The sequence below is a fragment of the Lissotriton vulgaris genome, chromosome 2_1 (genome assembly GCF_964263255.1).
Source record: "Lissotriton vulgaris chromosome 2_1, aLisVul1.2, whole genome shotgun sequence".
NCBI classification, from domain to species: domain Eukaryota; kingdom Metazoa; phylum Chordata; class Amphibia; order Caudata; family Salamandridae; genus Lissotriton; species Lissotriton vulgaris.
The window spans coordinates 824,602,058-824,617,270 of NC_141687.1; the positions used below are offsets into that span (position 1 = coordinate 824,602,058).

At 45.9% G+C, this 15,213-nt stretch overlaps 1 protein-coding gene across 4 annotated transcripts in view; it reads right to left on the reverse strand.

Annotated features, from left to right (window-relative positions):
• SLC19A1 (solute carrier family 19 member 1) overlaps positions 1-15,213 on the reverse strand; it is a 171,948-nt gene that overhangs the window by 69,069 nt on the left and 87,666 nt on the right. The gene's annotated exons all lie outside the window — the stretch shown is intronic.

Here is a 15,213-nt window from a genome sequence, read left to right on the forward strand (position 1 = left end):
ACCACATAATTATTTACCCAATGCATTTCGGGCTAATCAGTCCTTCGTCAGGGGTATCTACAATGTTAAAGCAAACAACAGCTCTACACGGGTTACATGAAAAACAAACATTCCATTGGTGCCACATCCCTATAGTACCCTAAATGATGATTAAACAGTAAAATAATAAGAACTAATCCCCCATGTACTGCACCCCCATTATTGCCAAATATCTCTAATTCAGTGCTTCCCTGAGTTGCAACCCAGTGCGTGCTACCACAACGCCTTGTTAAACAAAAATAACTTTTGAAGTACTCGATACCTGTTTAAGTCTTGGGACTGTGACCAGCAACATAACCTACTCGTCGACAAACGTGCACATGCAACCTATTTCACTCCTCCCATTGATCGCACGAACAAGCAATCCCGCCCTGTGAGTACCAATTTGCGTCATCAAAATAAAAAAGGAATTAAACCACTTTGTGCAATCTATCCATGTTGAACTATATTATACATAATGTTCCAATTATTAATAATGTCTATTATACATAATATTATGCAAAATAATGAACTCTATATTCATCAGCAAATCCATGTTGAGATATGTTACGGCCCCATGTAGTAGAGTCTCTTCCATGAACGCGATGTAAATAAAAGCTTTGTTTATTTTATAAAAACATCTGTGCAAAACGGGATAGACGTTACAATTCACACATACTTAAGTTTTCTGTCTTTTCAATTTTAATGTGGAACCATGTAGGTCTCTAAACATATCTACTGTAACTTCTCACATGATAAGATGTTTTAAATTATGTGTGAATTGTAACGTCTATCCCGTATTGCACAGACGTTTTAATAAAAATAAACAAAGCTTTTATTTACATAATGGGTTAATCTCAATGTAATTTTGTTAAAATAATTTAGTGCACACTGATATATCTTATGGCTTTGTTGATGATATTGAATGAATTGGTCTATAGTAACATCTTTGTCTGGTTATAGCACATGATCCATATTGAATCAAACTCTTAAATACAGAGACTTTTGCCCAAAAAGATTGATTCTGGATTAGGGACTACTTGTTTCTTCTGATGTTATGGACTGCCAGGTGGGAAGAAACTACTGCAATCGACCCTCGAAAGGTGTAGAATGATCGTGGAGATGGAGAAGTGACTGGGGTCTTTTGTGAATACCGAAAGTAGTAAAGTTACGATTTTGTCCCAGTTTAATAGTAGTAGAGTTAGGAATCCTAACTTTTCTACTACTAAATGTCTTCTGTGAATACCAAAAGTGGTAAGTTTAGGATTTTGTCTCAGATTACTTATGTGGATTGGGCTCACTGTTTGTTACCGAATGTGGCATTATGGGTTGGTGTACCTGCACCCCAATCTTTGAAGTGGTTACCTCTGTAGTTACCTCTGAAATAACCTCTAGATGGGGAGGTGAGCGTTTGTGATCTGTAGGGAGATGCAGAGGCATCTGTACATGGAACCTGCTCTATAGGAGAAGTGACTAAAGGAACCACGAGGAGCGGGTGTTTGAAGTTGCCAAATCCATGGAGGCACTTCAGTGTCTCTCATTGTTGCTAATGCCTCATTTACCTGTGGGCCGAAGAGGTGCTCTTTATCAAAAAGTACATTAAGTAAAGACTGCTGGACTTCTGGTTTCTGGTTTAAACCTAGAGATATGCAGCCATGCATGCCTGCGTAGGAGGACACTAGTATTAATGCCTCTGGCAGCAGTATCAGCAAAGTACAGTGCGCACCAATTGGAAGAATTTTAAATTAACTTCCCTTCCTGAACAAGTTCCTGCCCTTTCTTCTTATGTTCCTCTGGGAGATATTGGAGAAGTTCCTCCATCAGATCTAGCCAATAACACTGGCCCAGTTTGCAATCCGCCAATGATTAGCAGATGGTGTAGTAACACGTTTGCCTGAGGCATCAATACATTTAGATTCCTTATCAGGAGGCGGTCGGTCGGCTGAAGTTTGTGAATTAGCCCGTTAACGAGCATTTGAGATAACTAGGGAGTTAGGTGGAAGCTGGCCTTGAATGAAAATTGGGCCATGCAGGATCCTTAAAGATATTATCTGCCTGATGCATCATACATTTAAGCATTGGAAACTCTGGGTGTGGTACACAAGGTCTCAAACAAATAATCTTCGTCCATGGATTCTTTATGCAGTGTAAGCCCATGGGATGCTGTTGACCTAGCAATTGATATGATTTAGTATCATCAGGAGGTGAGGGTTTGGCACGGTATAGATCTGGATATGCATCCCTTGGGGGTCTATGTTGTAATCCTGCTAGGGGTCTGGTAGTCGTGGTGTGCCATAAGTGTCATCATTCCCCCCCCCCCCATCCCCACATGGGTTTGTATTTGGAGGTCCCTGAGGTGTAATATTTAAGGGATCCTGTAGCGAGTGGGGTGGAGAAGGTACAAGTGGTGGAGCTATGGGAGATGACGAAGGAAGAATAGGGTGTAGGGGACAGGTAGCCTTGTTTTTTTTTCTTTCTTCATTAGGCAGTGGCAAATCAATGGCATCTTGAAAAGGAGATTGCCGCTTTACACTTCGCAATAATGCGGTCAGTATCAGGATAAATATGGATCAGTTTCTGTTTGGGTCGAGTCTATCCTGCATAGTTTCCAAAATAGGTTCCAAGAGCATAGCGGTAGCCGTTTTTTTTACCAAAGGTTTTGGAGCTGAACAGATTTTGGCTTTCGGAACCAGATGGAGTCTCAGCTCTGTGGGGAACTGGAAGACTTTGGGGATGCTTTTGATGCAGAGCCAAAAGGTGGGGTAGCCGAAGCTGCAGTTCGGTGCAGACCATGGCCAGATGGCTGTGGTGGCTCGGAAGTCTTTTGTTTGGTGGAAACTGAAAGTGAGGCAGGTGGAGGATTCGAGTATTCATGGTTCCTTGACCCAGCAGCAGATAGTGCATCTCTAGATCGATCTCCAACTCAGAGTCTGAATCTTGCACTGAAAAGGTGCCCTCTTCTTTGGCCGCCATGGCCTCAAGTTCTTCCTCATCCTCTTCGAAGATATCGGACGTCTCCTCGATTTCATATCTCTGCGCCATGACTGTCGGTCCCACAGGGTCCTTTTGGAACGAAAAAAATAAATAAAAAAATAAAAATCGGCAGGCCTCACAGTCTTCTTTGTGCTCAGGGGATAAGCACAGATTGCAGAACTGATGATGGTCGGTCCACGGGTACTTGAGTGGCACTGGGGGCAAAATCAAAACGGAGTCTGTTCCATCAGCAGAGCGTTGTCTATGGATATCAGTGAGGGTAAAAGTATGTCCGGAACAGACGAGGCCCAAAGGCCGAGATCGGAACATGTCGATCTGATGAATGGAAGTCTTCCGAACTTAGAAGAAGAAAGAAAGCACGTTTGATACAATTAATAAAGACGAGGGTAAGAGTGAATTGCACATGGAAAGGCTCCCGAAAATGGACTCCGAGTGCAGTAATACACGTCTGAACCCGACGACGGACAGAAAACAATCAAACAATAAAATGATGCCCATGTGCATTATCACCAAGACGAGGAATCATCTTACTTCACGACTCGAAAGACTTCTTCGATGAAAAAACTTGCAAATATGTGTATCTAAAGCCACACATGCCTCAGACCCTCTCTTTCTGTGGAATTAAGTGTTCCTCAACTAAAGAGATGCTTAGGGTGCATTGAGCTTGGTTAGAAGGCTTCTTTCCTGTATTTAGCACTAGGAGACTGAACAACTCAAATTAGGTGATCCTGAAGTATTGGATGCGTTGCATATGCAGATCTTAATAAATACACTGCATGTCTTTCAAGAGCCTATCTGTAACCTAAATTCTCTTGCTCATTTTTTGCAGCAGCTCAGTAATTCACTATATCAGGATTGCAAAAGTGTTTCCAGTCTGTTGACACTACTGGGTTTTAGCCTACTTCTTTTTTTGATCCTTGGTGGAAGCAAACACCTTATTCTATCTCTACAGTCAGAAGATGGAGATGGGGATGGGGAAAGGTGGGTTTCAGTTTCCTGCGACATGTGTGTGTGGCTAACGCTTTTCTCTCAGTAATCAGCAGGATGTTTGGGAGAACAAGCTGGACCTTTTTAAGGGCAAGTCCAGCATTCTTCATGCACACACTAAAACCAGACACCCATACATGGACATTGGGGATAAATGCACAGTCATCTACATGACCAAAATGGCCTCTTTATGTTGACATTAATATTTATCAACAAAAGTCTGGCTCAGGTACCGTGAGAGGGTCTACACAGCAATGGCGTACATAAAGAATAGAATGGAATGATTCCCACTTTTCTGCCAGTTATGAGTGTTCCTGGTGTTGACCGTTCCAAGGTACTTCACCTACAGAACTGGTTCTTTAATCTTTTTGGTACGACAACTGAGGTTGCTGGTCTAGCAGTTGAGAGGACAGGGGTCTAAAGACAGGCATCAGCTCTTAGTAAGATCAAGTCAGGATTCTCAAACTGGCTTCAGACGAACCACATAACTATGACCATCACTGCACAATGTTTTATTTGTTTTCCAGCAGCCAGTCATTTTCTAAGCCTTTTACACCTTTTAAAACAAAAGAAAATTCCTCTGTCTCCAGTATGGGATCTTTTTGTGGCACAACCCTCTGTCAAAGATCTCTTGCTGAGCTGCATCTAGCGGCACTGGCCAAGTATTCTCGCCTAAAACCAAATCTCTTCGTAGCAATTACCTCTGCAACACACCTGAGGCAAAGAGGCGATCTGAGGTATAAACCAACACAACTGTTTTCCCAGACAACCTGATTATCAGTTTAGGCCCGGTCTTCCTCATAAAGGTGAGCTCTTTGTGGAAGATGGGCAGGTAACTTTCTTTCTGCAGAACATAGTTAACTCCTGGCTTCATCTGCCCAATTCACAAAAACAGTGGATAATAAAGCTACATTGTGTTGCTACTACCAACTACCACTGTGACAATGTATTTGTGAATAGTACAGAATGAACCTGTCCCCTTCAGGTCGGTGGCTTAAGACTAATTCCTACCAGTCATATGAGAAGAGAGAGATGGTCCTGTCAAGTGCATCGCAAGGTACGTCTACTAGGGGATTGGGTACAGCTTCAGATGATGCAGGGGGGAGCTTCACTCTCGGGCACCTATGAGGCTCCTCATGGACTGCATCTTAAACTTTTATTTCGGACTGTAGACTGGGTGTGTGTGAGGGATGAGTAGTGTATGGTTCCACAGTACTCTATGCCAAGCAGCAGATAAGTGTGCACAAAAAAAGATAACTTGTGTGCATACAAATAGATGTTCAAGCACATTTCTGAAGACATATTCCTAAGGTACGTCCTTTGTCAAGCGAGGACTGGAGCATGAAGTAGATGAAGACAAAACGCTCAGATCACTTTTAAGTAATCTTTGTTCCTTTGGCTCTCGCTTACTCATCCCATTGCTTACAACACTCCAACCCTTGATGTACTAAAGTCTAAAGTCTAAATCTCAGAATTGGTGGGGTTGAAGGTGAATTTATCCTTAGTGTCCCATCCTGAGGTAGACGAATGGTTATCGGAGGCACATTTTTTTAGTAATGGAAAAGGTAGGTTGCCAATCTAGTGTGTGTTGGATGAAGAGCACAGACCTCAATAGATGTAAAATTAGGAAGAGTTAGATGTATTTCACCACAAAACAGAAGGTTATGTATGTTCACTTTGTCATACTAGGGCTAAAGCAGGGATGAAAAGTCAATTGTAGACCTCCGGCTAACATGTATGTGCATCATTGAGCGACACTTATTCAAGATGGATGATTTGTGCATGCTTAGGGTACAACTTTCTGTAATTCTTTTATTTATTTTTTGGGAAGTTTTATACATCACAAACTCTGCCTGAAGGTATAAAAAGGCTTTGCATGAGAACCAGTTGCGTTACAGATACATGAATTTTGTTAGGCATGGGGAGATTAAGTGATTTGCCCAGAATCAGAGTATGTTAAGCTTCCCCGCCGACACTTGAACCGAGTTTCCCAGCTTCAAGATCGAGGCCACATCCACAAATTACTAATTCAAACTTTGTGATTGTGAGGGTTTGCATTAGTGCAATAATGGCAGTATGAAAAAAGTCATTAACTAAATCATCTTGTTTCAGTTTTAGTTTGTGAAGAATATTGCATAGATGTTCTACACTTTCCAGTCACCTCTGAGTTAATTGTTAGCATTTGTACAGTGCACATAGTGCACCTTTATCTACTCTATTTGAGAGCATAAAATGTTCCCACTGGTTTACTTGCAAAGCACCCAAATACAAAAATGGCATGGTTAGTGTTTATCAAAAGAAATACTAAATAGAACAAATGGAAAGGAAGTCCTTATGTGGATATGTTGCTAAACACAAAATCCATTCATAAATTGGAGGTTCTCCGTTTGATTCACAGTGGCTTCCAAGTAACAGAGTGAAATGTTTTGACTCCCTCTGTGTGGTCAGTGTGAGCGCTCCATACTCAACAGGAGTATTGTGTAGCCTGCTCAGTTAGGGACATACATTTGTGACATAGAATGATGCTTATCAGTGGTATCTACATTTGTTGTGGGCTTCAGCTTTGTCAATCCCATCCCTTCACCATGGAATCCATCAACTGATGGAGTCTATTTTCTTACACTGATCTTTCACAAACAGGTTTACATAATTCCAACCTAATCTAGGACATCCTCATATTTTCGAAAATCACACCAGTCAACCCCTTCCCTCATTCATTTTACTCATCCTGAAAATGATAACTCAAACAACTGTGTGTATAAGTATGTAAAGAATAAGAAACCCCAAATTCACAGTCATTTAAACATTTTCAGCAAACAATTTTTACACATTTATTTTTTGCTGTGGTTTTGTGCCTGTAGGAGGCTGGCAGCATCACCGTCTTTTGAAAGGTAAACATCCAAGAAATACAGCGAGTGGACACTTAACTAGGCATGCCCTTAATTGAGCCCTTATACTGCGACCAAATCTTCTCAACTTAAGTCCAAGGGCTGTATTACAGAAGTGCCCTGAGGCAAAGCAGTTGTCGGCAACTGTTTTTGAGCCCACTACGTTCTGTATCTTTGTGGCTTCTTTAAGGCCAATTTGTTCTGGTGCACATGTTAAATCCAATGCATCTCCAGGCGGCACTCCCTCACTTCCATGGTTGCATGATCCCATGCAAATGAGGGAGTACCATAGCCCTTTACCCGTGACCTACTACAGATGTGGGGTGAAGACAGAGGGAGCTGCCTTGCTACCTCTGTGAAACAAGGTCAAACAAATATTAATGCCAGCTGTGTTTCAATGAGGTAATCTCTTTATATCAAAGATAGAAGATTCCAGTCACTGGAGTTGCTGTTCCTAATAAACCATAAAACCAATAGACGAGACCAAAAATCCGAAAAAGCCAGGTAGGATGTAGTTGTAGAAATTTATCAGAATAACAGGTGGAGTATATTTTAAGTATATTCAGAAAGCATATACTTATGATCACTACCATTAAATGAGCGGAAAAAGTGGCCAGTGTAATGAGTAACAACAAAGTGCAAAAATGTAATAGGTATTGCCCAGAAAAAGTGACTTCATAAAGATTGGCTCCAGGTGGCAAAACCTAAGGCCTTTACCACCTTATGAAAGCTGCTGCAATGGAGGTGGAATGCTATACAAATATAATTTTACTGTTGCCAACACTAAAGGGATTAATCTTACAATGAGTAGGAGCCTTGTGTGCAAAGCCTAAGTCGGTTTAAATTCTAATCAAGAAAAATACATTAATGTGAAAAACAAAGTTTCCATGGAGATCAAGACATTCTCTTCAAGATTAATCAGACCACTGAGTGCCTATTGTGCACAGCCAGATATCTGAGTTGCTTCAGAGAAAGAACATCAAACAGAGTAGAGTGCTAGATTCTCAAATAGGAAAGAGGGGGGGAAGGGGGCAGGAGAAGAAAAGTGGGACAACTTTGCTCAATGCACACAGAAAACACAGTGCAGGACAAGTCAAAGGGGTATTCACGACTGGTGCTAGTGCACAAAAGTGCAAAAAGGAAAGGCAAAGGTCAGAAGCTACAACTCAGGCCTGTGATTATACACAAGACAAGGAATGGCAGCATAATTTACCAGTGAGTGTGCACACACACACAAGAGAAGCGAGAGGGTAGATGGGGGGGAGGGAGGGGGGAATAAGCAAGACAGGAATGATAGCAAGTGATAATACATACACAAGAGCGACAAATAGCAACACAGGGGTTTTATGCTATACGGTATGAGCTTATTATAAACTAAGTATGAACTAAGTAAACTGGAGTGGAGATGCGCTGCTGATACTGGTGCTTTGCCCAGTCTGCCAGTTTCATGAATGGTAAGCTCTTCAAGACCATCCTAATATATTTAGTTTCTGGATGGGAGTTGGGAATTAAATGTGTGGCAAAGATATAAGAGTTAGGTTAGGGTTCTGGACAGAGTCGGATTGGGATCACAATTAGGGCCGGGCACTCCTAAAAACAAAAGTTGCCCACATTCAGATATTGTGCGCTTTCATGAAACACCAAACTGATTAGTCTCATTGGGCACATCTTTATAGAAATATTTGGTCATTTTAACATTTTATAGCTTATAGAGCCATTATATGGGTACAAACTAGAACTACTGAGTTTTGGCAAGGTGAAATACAACGGTTCACGGGCCACAAACACCTGATCTGATGGGGTATTTTAGTACCCTGGCCTGTATGAAAATGACAAAAATCACCTGAATACGGTAATTTTGTCCCTAATCAGTATGTATTTTAAACAGTAAACATAAGGCAAATGCACTATGTATTGATTTCTAAAGCTGTCTAAATGATCGTCAAAATAAAAAGGCAGAAAAGCCATGTTGAAAATAATGCAAATGCTACTTACCAGTATGCATCTGTTCTTGGCATGTAGGGCTGCTGACATTCATATCTGTGCATAGATCGCCGCCTAGTGTTGGGTCCGGATGATTGCACATTGTTGTCCTGGAAGAGTCTTCGAAGTATCACGAGATAGGTGGCTCCTCCCCTGGACTACAGTGCGCATGGGCATCGCCTCCATCCCCAGATTGTTTTTAGCCATTGGCAGAGATGGAGTGAAGTATGTGAGTGATGACCATGCTATGAGTATATATATATATATATATATATATATATATATATATATATATATATATATATATATATATATATATATATATATATATATATATATATATATATATATATATGAATACTGCAGCTGCTACAGGCGCCGGGGAGGAGGGTGGGCGATATGAATGTCAGCAGCCCTACATGCCAAGAACAGATGCATACTGGTAAGTAGCATTTGCAGTTCGAGGCATGTGGGCTGCTGAATTCATATCTGTGCATAGAATACATAGCAGTCCTCCCATTATTGGCGGCCGCCCGTGCCAGCTGCAGCAGTCTGAAAAAGTGTTTTGAGAACAGCCTGACCAACAGCTGCCTGCTGTTTGGAGTGCACGTCTACACAGTAATGTTTAGTAAAAGTATGTGTGGTAGACCATGTGGCGGCTCTACAAATATCTTCTAAGGGAATGTTACCTAGGAAAGCCATAGAGGCCCCCAACTTTCTGGTGGAGTGGGCTCTTGGTGGAATTGTGAGAGTGCGTTTAGCCTTAGCGTAACAGATCTGAATGCATTTCACAATCCACCTAGCGATACCTGCTTTGGAGATAGCGTTTCCCTTGTGGTGTGAGGCAAATGCAACGAAAAGTTGCTTGGTCTTACGAAAATCCTTTGTCCTGTCAATGTAGTACATTAAGGCTCTTTTAACGTCAAGGGTGTGGAGCATCCGCTCCGCCAGCGACTCTGGGTTTTGAAAAAACACTGGCAACTCAATTGTCTGGTTCATGTGGAATTGAGATACAACCTTGGGTAAGAATTTAGGGTTAGTGCGGAGCACCACCCTGTTAGCGTGTACTTGGAAGAAAGGTTCTTGGATGGTGAGCGCCTGCAACTCACTAACCCTCCGAAGCGATGTAATTGCTACTAAGAAAGCCACCTTCCAAGTCAGAAACTGAAGCTCACAAGAGTGCAGAGGCTCAAAGGGAGGACCCATCAGCCTTGTAAGAACCACATTGAGGTTCCATTCCGGAGCTGGTGGCGTCCATGGTGGAATGACCCTTTTGAGTCATTCCAGAAAAGCCTTGATAGCAGGGACCTTAAAAAGTGATAGGTGTTGCCTATTCTGGAGGTTTGCTGCCATTGCAGACAAGTGAATGCGGATGGAAGAATACGCCAAATTGCATTGGTACAGGTGGAACAGGTAACAAATGATGTTCTGAATGGAAGCATCTAGCGGGTCAATATCGTGGTTTACACAGTAAATGACAAACCGCTTCCATTTAGCCGCATAACAAGCTCTAGTAGTGGGCTTCCTTGCCTCCCGAATGATGTCCATGCAATCGGGGGGAAGATTGAGGTAGCCAAACTCTAGGACTTCAGGAGCCAGATCGCCAGGTTGAGCTGTTGCGGATCTGGGTGCTGAATGTCGCCATGGCTCTGCGTCAGAAGGCTGGGTGTGAGATGAAGCCTTTGATGCGGTACCACGGAGAGTTCCAGAAACGTGGTGTACCATGGTTGGCGAGCCCACGTTGGAGCAACCAGGATGAGAGTCATCGAGTGCTGCCTGAGTTTGCGTGCCACCAGCGGTATCAGAGGTGCTGGGGGAAAAGCGTACGCAAATCTGCCTGACCAGTTCATCCACATCGCATTGCCCTGCGATTGCGGGTGTGGGAACCTGGCGGCGAAGCTTTGGCATTTTGCGTTCTCCTTTGTGGCGAACAGGTCTATCTCTGGATGACCCCACCTTTGGAAGTACGGTTGGAGTACTGAAGGATGTATCTCCCACTCGTGCATTTGGTGGCTGTGCCTGCTGAGCAGGTCCGCCATCTGGTTGTCCTTGCCCGGGAGATGCTCCGCCATGAGGAAGATGTTCCTCTGAATGGCCCACTTCCACATGCTCTGAGCCAGATGAGACAGCTGCGGAGAGTGTGTGCCCCCCTGCTTTTGAATGTAGTACATGACCGTCATGTTGTCCGTCCGGATCAACACGACCTTGTTGCACAGATGTACTTTGAATGCCTTCAAGGCCATGAAGATTGCCATCAGTTCCAAAACGTTGATGTGCATCTTCCTTTGCTGTAGTGTCCATAGTCCCTGCACTGTGTAGTGGAGTACATGCGCTCCCCATCCCTGGAGAGAAGCGTCCGTTGTCAGGATAATCTGTGGCACAGGCTCCTGGAACGGTCGGCCCTTGCAAAGGTTTTGTGGATTCCACCAATGCAGAGTTGTATGCCCGACCGCTCACCAACACTAGGTCTGTCAGTTGCCCATGAGCCTGAGTCCACTGACGTGCTAGGCACTCCTGAAGCGGACGCATATGTAGTCTCGCTTGCGGGACGATGGAGATGCAGGAGGCCATCATGCCTATCAACTGCATGAACACCTTCACTGGAAGCGAGTGCTGAGGTCTGAATCGTTGGATCAGCGTTTGGATACTGGCGATTCTCACTGAATTTGGCTGCGCAGTGGCTGCCAGAGTGTCTATTGTCGCGCCCAGATACTGCCGTATATGGGCGGGTTGGAGATGGGATTTTGGATAGTTCAGCGAGAATCCCAGATCGTGCAGGAGATGAATGGTGCGGGACACGTGGTCGGCGCACTGCTGTTCTGACTTTGCCTGAATGAGCCAGTCGTCCAGATAGGGATAGACGTGGACGTTCTGGCAGCGTAGATGCGCCGCCACAGTTGCCAGGCACTTTGTAAAGACTCTTGGCGCTGTGGTGACCTCGAAAGGCAGAACCCTGAACTGGTAGTGCTGGTCTTGAATCGTGAATCTGAGGTACTTCCTGTGGGAAGGATGCAGGGGGATATGAAAGTATGCATCCTTGAGATCCAGCGTAGCCAGGAAGTCCCCCTGTTGAAGCAGAGGGAGGACCTGCTGCAACGTGAGCATATGGAAGTGCTCCGATAGAATGTACCAGTTGAGGGGCCTGAGGTCCAGGATGGGCCTGAGGGATCCGTCCTTTTTGGGGATTAGAAAGTACAGAGAGTAAACTCCTGTTCCTCTTTCTTGCAGTGGAACGAGCTCTATTGCCCCTTTTTGCAGCATGACTTGAACCTCCTGCTGCAACAAGTGCAAGTGCTCGCCGGACATAGGACGGTTTCTTGGAGGTATGTTTGGTGGAGTGGAAGTAAGTTCCAGACAGTAACCGTACTGGATAAGAGATTTGACCCACCTGTCCGTGGTGATGGATTTCCACGCGGGCAGGAACTGCTGGAGTCTCCCCCCGACCGGTGTTGTGTGGTCGGGGGGCAGTGACAAGACGTCACTGTTTGTTGGTGGAGGAGGACCTGGAGCTGTTGTTTCCACGTCCCCTGCCTTTAACGTTGTTGCCCCTGTAACCACCTCTACCTTTGTTGGTGTATGAGGTTTGGGTGTTGCTCTTATAGTACTGCGTGGATTGTGATGCCTGACCCCTTGAGGTGCCTCTGTTATTAGAGCGGCGAAAGGAACCACCCCGAAACTGCTGAGACTGGAGGGCCCCCATAGACTTAGCAGTGTCCGTGTCTTTCTTCATTTTTTCAAGGGTCGCATCCACCTCGGGGCCAAACAGGTGGTCTGGATTAACTGTTTGGTTCAAGATGGTTGTCTGTATATCTGGTTTGAAGCCTGATATTCTAAGCCATGCATGTCTCCTCAGCAACACGCTAGTGTTTATCGCCCTGGAGGCGGTATCAGCCACGTCCAGCGCACATTTGATGGAAGCGTTGGTGATCAGCTTCCCCTCCTGAATCAACATTTCACCTGCCTCCTTGTACTGATCAGGCAAGTGCTGCAGAAGTGTTTCTAGGGTGTCGTAGTGCGCCCTATCGTAGCGTGCAAGTAGGGCCTGCGTGTTTGAAATGTGGCAAATATTAGCTGCCTGCGCAGCAATTAGTTTCCCTGAGGCTTCAAATATTTTTGACTCTTTGTCTGGGGGAGGAGCGTCACCCGTGGTCTGCGAATTCGCCCGCTTACGTGCGTTGGATACAACCAAAGAATCCAGTGGCAAGTGTCCCTTGATGTACGTTGGATCCGAGGGCGCTGCCTTGTATTTTTTGTCAATACGGGGATTGATGACTCGCGCCCGAGTGGGCTCCTTGAAAACCTCTGGCGCGTGCTTCAGCACTCCCTTGATCATAGGCAATGTCTTGACTGACTTTTCAGCCACTGAGAAAGTGTCAAACAGAAAATCGACATCCACAGGATCTGCATGTAGGTCGACATCATGATTAGCTGCAGCTCTCTCAATCAGAGCGTTGAAGGCTGCAGAGTCCTCTGTTGGCGAAGTCTTCGCTGCAAAAAGCTGCGGTTCATGACCCGACTGAGGGTCCTCAGGGTCGCCTCCGGCAGACCAAGGTTCATGTACCTCCTCTGGATCCGAGTATGCTGGATAATTGTACTCGTCCTCCTCATCTCCGTCACCTTCCCCAGCGTTAGAATGCGTCGGTGAAAGTTCCAAATTATGTGGAGATGCAGGCTCTATAGGGGCAGAAGTACCCGCAGAGTCCTTATTGTTCTTGAGCGGAATACGAAAATGTTCCAACACCGGCTCCGAGGTGATCTTCCTTTTAAGGAGAGAGAGCTTCCCGGTGTTGGCGTCGATGATAACCTCTCGACGCTCCTCATCTGCGAGTGGCTGGAGCCGAGGCTTCGGCACTACCAATGACGCCTTGGGCGTTGACACCACCTTCAAAGGCACCCCGTCCCCATGCCTGGGAGCGAAAGCCTTCGGCGTCGTCTTCGGCGGCAGGGTGTAGCGGATAGGCGTCTGCGCCTTTGCCGGCTTTGGTGTAGGCTTCGGCACCACATCCTTCGGTTCGGGAGCCACAGCGTCCTTCCGAATCCGCTGCAGGGTCTCCACGACCTTTTTTGTTAAGGCCGGGGAGGGCTGGACCGGCTAGAGCGATTTCCCCGAGTCCGGAGTCGGGGCGGCGAAAGGCACGGCCTTCGGAGCCGACACATCACCATCCTTGGCCCTGACGGCCGGAGTCGGCGCAGCCAGAGCTTTGGAGTCGTCCTGACGCTTCTTTGGAGCTTTCTTCGGGTCATCGACCTCGACCACCTTCGGCGCCGACGCGGCCGCGTTGGTCGTCTTCGCCTTCGGCTTCGACACCGGGGTCTTCGGGTCGGCCATCTTGGCGTGGCTCTTGATGTCGGCCATTTTGAATTTCTTAGACATTGAGGCCTCTGGAGCCTTCTGTCCCACCAGTGCGACTTTCACTTTCGGTTTCGAAACCGTTGGTGTGGACCCCGATGGCTTCACTTTCGTTTTCTTCAACGGGAGTGGCGCATCAGAAATGTCCGTGGCCGGGCCCGGAGGCGAGGCCGTGGAACGATTAATGAGGTCTTGGGTAAGGCCCGAAGGCGATCCCTCGACCTGGGCCGTATAGTGGGGGTTGACCCCTGAGTCAGTTTGAGGATGCTCCTCCTCCGAGCTATCCTCCACGGTGGCAATGGCCCCATCGTCGTCCCCTACCTCACCGACGACTTCATCAAACTCCTCATCTCCCGCGTCGTAGTTTTCTTCCTCCGACGCCGGGCTAGAGTCCGAAACTTGAAAGACATTGTCATCTCCAACGTCTTCTTCGAAGATGTTGTCTGGCGGGGGCGCCGATAACTGGGCCTGGAGTCTAGCGGCCCGACGAAGCTTGTGAGTCTTTTTACACCGGAACTTTGAGCAGGCCATACACCTGGCCTCATCATGGTCCGGCGACAAACATTTGTTGCACACCGGGTGCACGTCGAGGTGTGAATACTTTGAGGTGCACACCGGGCACCTGTAAAACGGAGTCCGTTCCATGTCTGGAGCGTCGTGTAGGCCCGTCCGCGCCGACAGCACGCGGAAGGGCAGCAAGAGTTCGGAGCTGAAGAACAGACAAACCCGAACGAAAACAATACCGACGCCAAGCCTAAAGACCTTTTAGTCTCAAGTTAGGAAAGTTAAACAACTATCGATTCCGACAGAGGGAACCGAAACACATCCGAACCCAATGGCGGAAAAAAACAATCTGGGGATGGAGGCGATGCCCATGCGCACTGTAGTCCAGGGGAGGAGCCACCTATCTCGTGATACTTCGAAGACTCTTCCAGGACAACAATGTGCAATCATCCGGACCCAACACTAGGCGGCGATCTATGCACAGATATG